Raw genomic sequence first — 6,500 nt, 5'->3', positions numbered from 1 at the left:
AACTACACATATTCACATACATCATGTCTCATATATAATAATACTTGCAACATGGTAAGCCAAACAGTCTAACTACTAGAAGACACCAGGCAAATGTGGACATACTAGTACATTTATGTGTAGTAGTTCAGTCATGTTTTAGAAAACAGAACCAATAGTCATAGACCATGTATTCTCCAACACCCATGAAGTTCTGCATTAGTCAAAAAATTAAAAACAGAGCTTCACACAGGTGAAGCTATCTATATTCTCAGGCTCTCTCTAACCACTACATTAGACTAGAAATCAGCTCAGAGGAGGATGAGAGTCTGCAAGATCCAAGAAGTTGCCCAGACCAGACCAGTGGGTGGGGCATGTTCAGGTAATGACTCAATAAGGAAGCAATGCCTACACTGTGCTTTCTAGACTAAAGTATTCTCCATCACCAGCATACATTTGCAGAAATGTAATGGACTAAGACAACATATATTAACACTGTAGAAGTAACTGGACATTTCCATAATCTAATTTGAGGACCCTTGTTACACTGGCTTACAGAGGTCATCCAGGACAATTCCTGTGATATAAAGCCACCCCATTGGCAATCCGAATGCTGCCACAGCCCAAATGCTCTTCTATCATAAAAGGTAACACAGTCCGAGATCTTGGGATTTAGGGTGTGCTCCTTGTTGGTGGGGTCTTTGTTCTACCTACCACTGAAGTCTAAATGTTAACTCAAGTAACAAAGCAACAGAGGAAGCAAAATGTGCCGTACAATGAAAAGAATGTTAATACGAAATAATATAAGGGGGAAAGAAAGATGAGGAAGAGGAGAGAGGAGGAAGAAGAGAAGGAAGAGGAGGAACAAAAATAAAAGAGGGAAAATAATAGGGTAGAGGGTAGGGAAATGGAGAGCAGGAGTGGGAATCCTAAAGAGTAAATATGTCCCAGATCAGTTTTATAAACTTCACAAATGAACAGTTGTTTTCAAAATTCAGTGTTGTATGTTTTCCTGTGTAAGCCATGGGGTGTAACAAAACTCATCCAGTTATCTGACTGAAACATCAGTGGTAGACTGAGGAATTACTCCATATCTGCTCTGCATGAATACTATTCAAGTTCTGTTGACATTTGTCTGTGAGTTTCTGCTCCTTTTTTAGTGTTTATAATCCTTACCAGAGAAATAACAGCCCTTCTGTCACTATTCAAGTCAACCTAAACAAGAAAAGAAAGAAATTAAGACTAGGGAAAGGAGGATCAGTTGTGTTTCAGCTCAGGCAGCTGCTACTAAATTAACTTCATTTGGAATTATAAAGCAAAAAGCGTATGCAATTATTATGTTTTAAATTGGCTAGAACATGGGACACATTGATAGTTCACAATTTCCAGCTCTTAATTATAACTGTGATTAATATCAAATGTGTTTCTTTTCATGTATTATAAATGTATATAAATGTAGAAATAACTAGGATCATTCCCATCAATCAACCATCCATCTATCATCCATCAAAACACCTATTTTTCTATTAATCATTTATCCATCCATCCATCCATCCATCCATCCATCCATCCATCATTCTTCTCTCTGTCCACACATCTAGTTAGCTAGCTCGCCATCCATCAACATACATATTTGTCTTTTCATCTATCAATGGCTCTATTTATCCATCCATCCACTCACACTATCTATCTATCTATCTATCTATCTATCTATCTATCTATCTATCTATCTAATCTACCTGTCCATCTGTGCTACCCATTTTTATGTCAACTAAACATAAGTCAGAGTCATTTGAGAAGAGAGAGCTTTAATTGAGAAAATATCCTTAACAGATTGACCTGTGGGCAAGCATATGATGCAGTTTTTTGATTGATGATTGATGTAGGAGGGCCCAGCTCACTGTGGGTAGTGTCACCCCTGGGCTGGTGGTCCTGGGGCTCTAAGAAAGCAGGGTGAGCAAGCTATCAGGAGCAGTACTCTTCCACAACTCCGCATTCACTCCTGTCCCTAGGATCTCCTGCCATTTTGGGAGTTCCTGCTATAACTTCCCTCAGTGATGGAATGCTGCTTGGAACTGTAATAGAAATAAACAATTTCCTCCACAAGTTGCTTTTTGTCTTGGTGTTTTATTACAGCAATAGAAACCCTAAATAAGACACCACTGATTATCTATCTATCTATCTATCTATCTATCTATCTATCTATCTATCATCTACCTACCTACCTCTCTATTTGCTGTTCTGTAACATAATATGTGTATATATCCTGTTTCCATATTGTTGCTTTGAGATGGAATACTTTAACTAGGGAGCATTTGCATCTAAATGATATTTAATATACACATTCAGGAAGATGAGATTTCTTTTAGTTGTTTTAGAATCTGTTTCTATATGCCTTTGTTATCTCAGTAATTTTAAAGTTTTCTGCACAAGAGATAGACCTCTTTTGTTAGACTTTCATTTTTCCTTACAGCTGAATAAAATCCCATTGTGTCTATGCACGGCACTGTCATTATCGGTTCATCAGCTGATGGGTATCTTGACTGATTCCATTCCCTTACTACTGTAAATAGAGCAGCAATAATCACGGGTGAACAAATATCCTCGGTGTGGAAGGATATAGAATCCTATGCTCTCTAGAAGTACAAACCGTTAACACCTTTGTGTCACAATTTGTTTATATATAAATAAGATTCCTGGAGGGAACTGACACTTTTCAGATGAGCCCTGATCCTCTGTGGGGTCACACTAGGAGGGAAATTACAACAAGGAAAAGAAATGATAGGAACATATAAATCTAGTCTGCTCTTGTTTTAAAGGCTAAAATAATATTTAAGGGTTTTGTCCTATGATGGATGATTTGATCCTTGAATAAAAGTTACAGGAAATCACTATAGGGTTAGGGCTAGAAACCCTAAATAAGACAGTCACTGTATTTGTTAAATACAGTAGGAAGACACTAGAAATGTTTATGGACAGACATAGTGTATCTGTGGGGTATACCTAGGACTGAACTAATCTAAGTCTTAATCAGTATTCATCCTCCTTACAAAAGTATGAAGAAAAATCTATATGATTTTCTGCATTTCAGAGGATCCAGTTGTTTTTAATCTGTTGTTTGTATTCTCAAGAAGCAAACACTTGTGGAAACATCCCCAAACTGGAGCAACTTCATCACTAAAATTTGCACCTATTTGGGAGCTCCGTGTCTAGCAACTGTTTCCAATCCACTTCAGTTTCTCACATAAGGTTCATTGATCCTAGTCACAGGAATCTAGCGGCTCAAAACTCCCACAGCTAAATTGCTATTTTATTTGTAATTATTTTTAGCTGTGCTAAAGTGGAGATAGTGTTGGGGGGGGGGGATCTTAAAGCAATTAGTTAGATTAAAAGTAGTAAGTGTGTGGTGTTACATAGTGCTCTTTTTTTTTCTCTCTCTCTCTCCCTCCCTGTGTGTGTGTTTCTTCGCTTTGATACAGTTATGGATTGAGCACATTAAGTAATCTCTGTGTATCTGTTATTTCTTAGAATCTCTAAAAGTCCTTATAACCATTGAGTAGTATTGTTTCTGCATTAATTAAATGACGCAGTGTCTAGGGTATAGCAAGCTGCAATTGATTGATAAACTGAAAGTGTGTGTTCTCTCTATCACCCCCAGATTATAAACTTACCTTCCAGTTCCAAACTGAATACAGACCCAGTGTTTGAAACATTTTGTTCTGATGACAAAGAGACTAATATAGAACTATCCAAGCTTTCTTTTTTTTTTTTTTTTTTTTGATTTTTCGAGACAGGGTTTCTCCGTAGTTTTTGGTTCCTGTCCTGGAACTAGCTCTTGTAGACCAGGCTGGCCTTGAACTCACAGAGATCTGCCTGCCTCTGCCTCCCGAGTGCTGGGATTAAATGCTTGTGCCACCACTGCCTGGTTCAAGCTTTCATAGAATCTATTGTTTAATGAAATATTTCCAAGTCATGAAATTGCGTATTTGCTTGTGCTGTGTAATCATGAGACATATAACCCAGCGTAACAATATCAACACACAAAAAAAATTTTGTGGAATAGTATAGGTGTTTTAGTATGGTTTTGAAAGTTAGGTCAACGGGAGCACATAAAGAGTAACACGGAAGCCAATATGTCCTTAACTGGCACCTGTAGTCGACACTGAGAGCTGAATGACTTCTCTTAGGAATATGCTGAGTCATCATGCACACCAGCAGCCAGCACAGTGTCACCCAGAGATATACTCAGGATGTGCTCTGTTCACCAATCCTGCTCGAGTATACGCCATAAACATAATCGTGCATAAAGGCCATAACTAGCAAGGTGAAATATTCCATATGACCAGACCGTCTTTAAGAAAATACTCCTAAAATGAATAGTCATGATGATCCTGAAGAAAGCTAAAAATTAAATGGCATACTGAAATTATTTATTAGATTTATGGTATATACCAAAACAGAAGGTTTATTATGAATAAGTGAGGAGTCGGTAAATGCTTCTTACTGAAATAAAGAATTTAAATTGCATGTAAATGGATAACCAGTGTAGGATAAGCATTTAATATTCACGATATAAAGTAAATTCCTAACTATTGCCAAATTTATTGAATTTTTCTCAAGTCCTGAAAACATTCTTGCAAAATATGTTCTGATGAACAAATTCAGAGTAAGTGTAATTATCTATTGACTAGATGTGAAGAGGATAAAAACAGAGAGTCAGTAAAACTAAGGAAGATAAATAATATACTCATCTTCAAACCCAGAATCCCAGAATGTTGGCACAAACAACACTTGGAAGGATTATTTGATGTAAGCCCTTTCCATTGTTATTTATTTCATTTTAAATAAAATAAAGAGCATTTATTTTCTTCTTCATACTTACCACTTACATCTTTCTTATACATCTAAGAAACGTATATTATTACTTGTGGATATTGAATAAAAATAATATGCATAATTTTAGAAACCCCTGAGATTCTCTTAAGATCAGGATACCATACAAATTATTCTTCCTTTATGCCTTTGCCTGTTAAAACGAGGCTTGGTTAGATCAGCTGGCTTCAAGCATGCACATTAACTAGAAAGCCAGAATCAGGGGAAGCCCTTGAGGCACAGCTCTTTGTAGCTTTGTCTTTTGTTTATTTGAGCATGTCAGTCAACAGGAAACTGCAGCCAATTAATAATGCATAGAAACTTTTCATGTACAAAGCAAAGCCACTGATCAGACAAAATATTATGTTTTAATAGAGAATATGTGATATGCCCGGGTCAAGATGTGGATACAAATGAAGCCCAATTGTAAGCGGAAAGTCCTTAAAGATGATTGCACTGGAGCCTGTTTTGATAGGGTATGTGAATAAGTGACTTGTGAAGATGACTTAGAAGGCTAGGGAAACAGGGCTAGAGTCATAATACTTCTATCAATTATATGTAAGTACTAACATAAGTATTACAATACATGCAGAGAATGGATAGAGAACTTCCTTGATCATTCATTTTGGAGGCTAATAAATATTTCAGTCAAAAAGGAAACAGTACTTTATTCAAACAGATTTTAAAAACAATTTGCTTAGAAAACATTACCCTTTTCGTACTATCCTGTGTTCAGGGTGTATTCTATCAGATCTGCTCCAGGAGAGGTAGTCAGTTGGTAACTATGGACCATTGGACCACTTTATAAACAGATCTCAAAATGCGTCATGTTCTCTGTGAGTTCTGTTCACAAGACTTGTCTGCATGACATTGTTCATGTCTGTCATTGGTTTCATTTCCACTGTATGTGGCACCCCAAGACTACGCAAGAGTAAGAGTGGTGTGTGTGTCTGCACCTCTGTGTAAATTTAAGTGGAATGTCAAGGCAGAATCTTCATTTTGCCTGATAGTACTTTAAGAATAGACATCAGGTTCCTTTGCATATCTGATAGACATTTCTTTTTTATTTTATTTTATTTATTTATTAAAGATTTCTGTCTCTTCCCCGCTACCGCGGTCCTTGGCCTTCCCTGATAGACATTTCTTAAGGTGGTATCAGGTTCTATAAGACACTGTAGGGACTCCTGAAATACCATGTTCCCACTATCTACGTACATATTTGCTTAATAGTAAATACTTAATATTTACTATTAACATACCAAACAGACATGTTAAGCTAATCTGCTGCTTGTACTCAGTTTCAATTCTATCCTTTAAAAACCCAGAATATTAGTTTTAAGCCTGCTCCTCACAGAAACAGCTCCTTGATCACTAGCAATTACACTTTTGGTTTTAAAGACAGGGTTTCACTATGAAGCCCAAGGTGTTTTTGAAACACTCAATCCCCTGCCTCTACCTCCTGTGTGCTGGAGTTTGAGGTGTGTACCATTGCATCTGATTCAACAATTACTTAGAAACAACAACAAAGACAGCATTGACCATATCTTTAAGGAAATCTGAAGTACTGACTTAATAAATAGACTTTAAGAGTTGATCAAATTCTAGAAAAGCATCCAGAGTTCTGTCACCAGGCAGAAGCGATGGCTTGG

This window comes from Microtus pennsylvanicus, chromosome 6, assembly GCF_037038515.1.
Source record: "Microtus pennsylvanicus isolate mMicPen1 chromosome 6, mMicPen1.hap1, whole genome shotgun sequence".
Classification (NCBI taxonomy): domain Eukaryota; kingdom Metazoa; phylum Chordata; class Mammalia; order Rodentia; family Cricetidae; genus Microtus; species Microtus pennsylvanicus.
Note: the sequence above shows the minus strand (reverse complement) of the source record.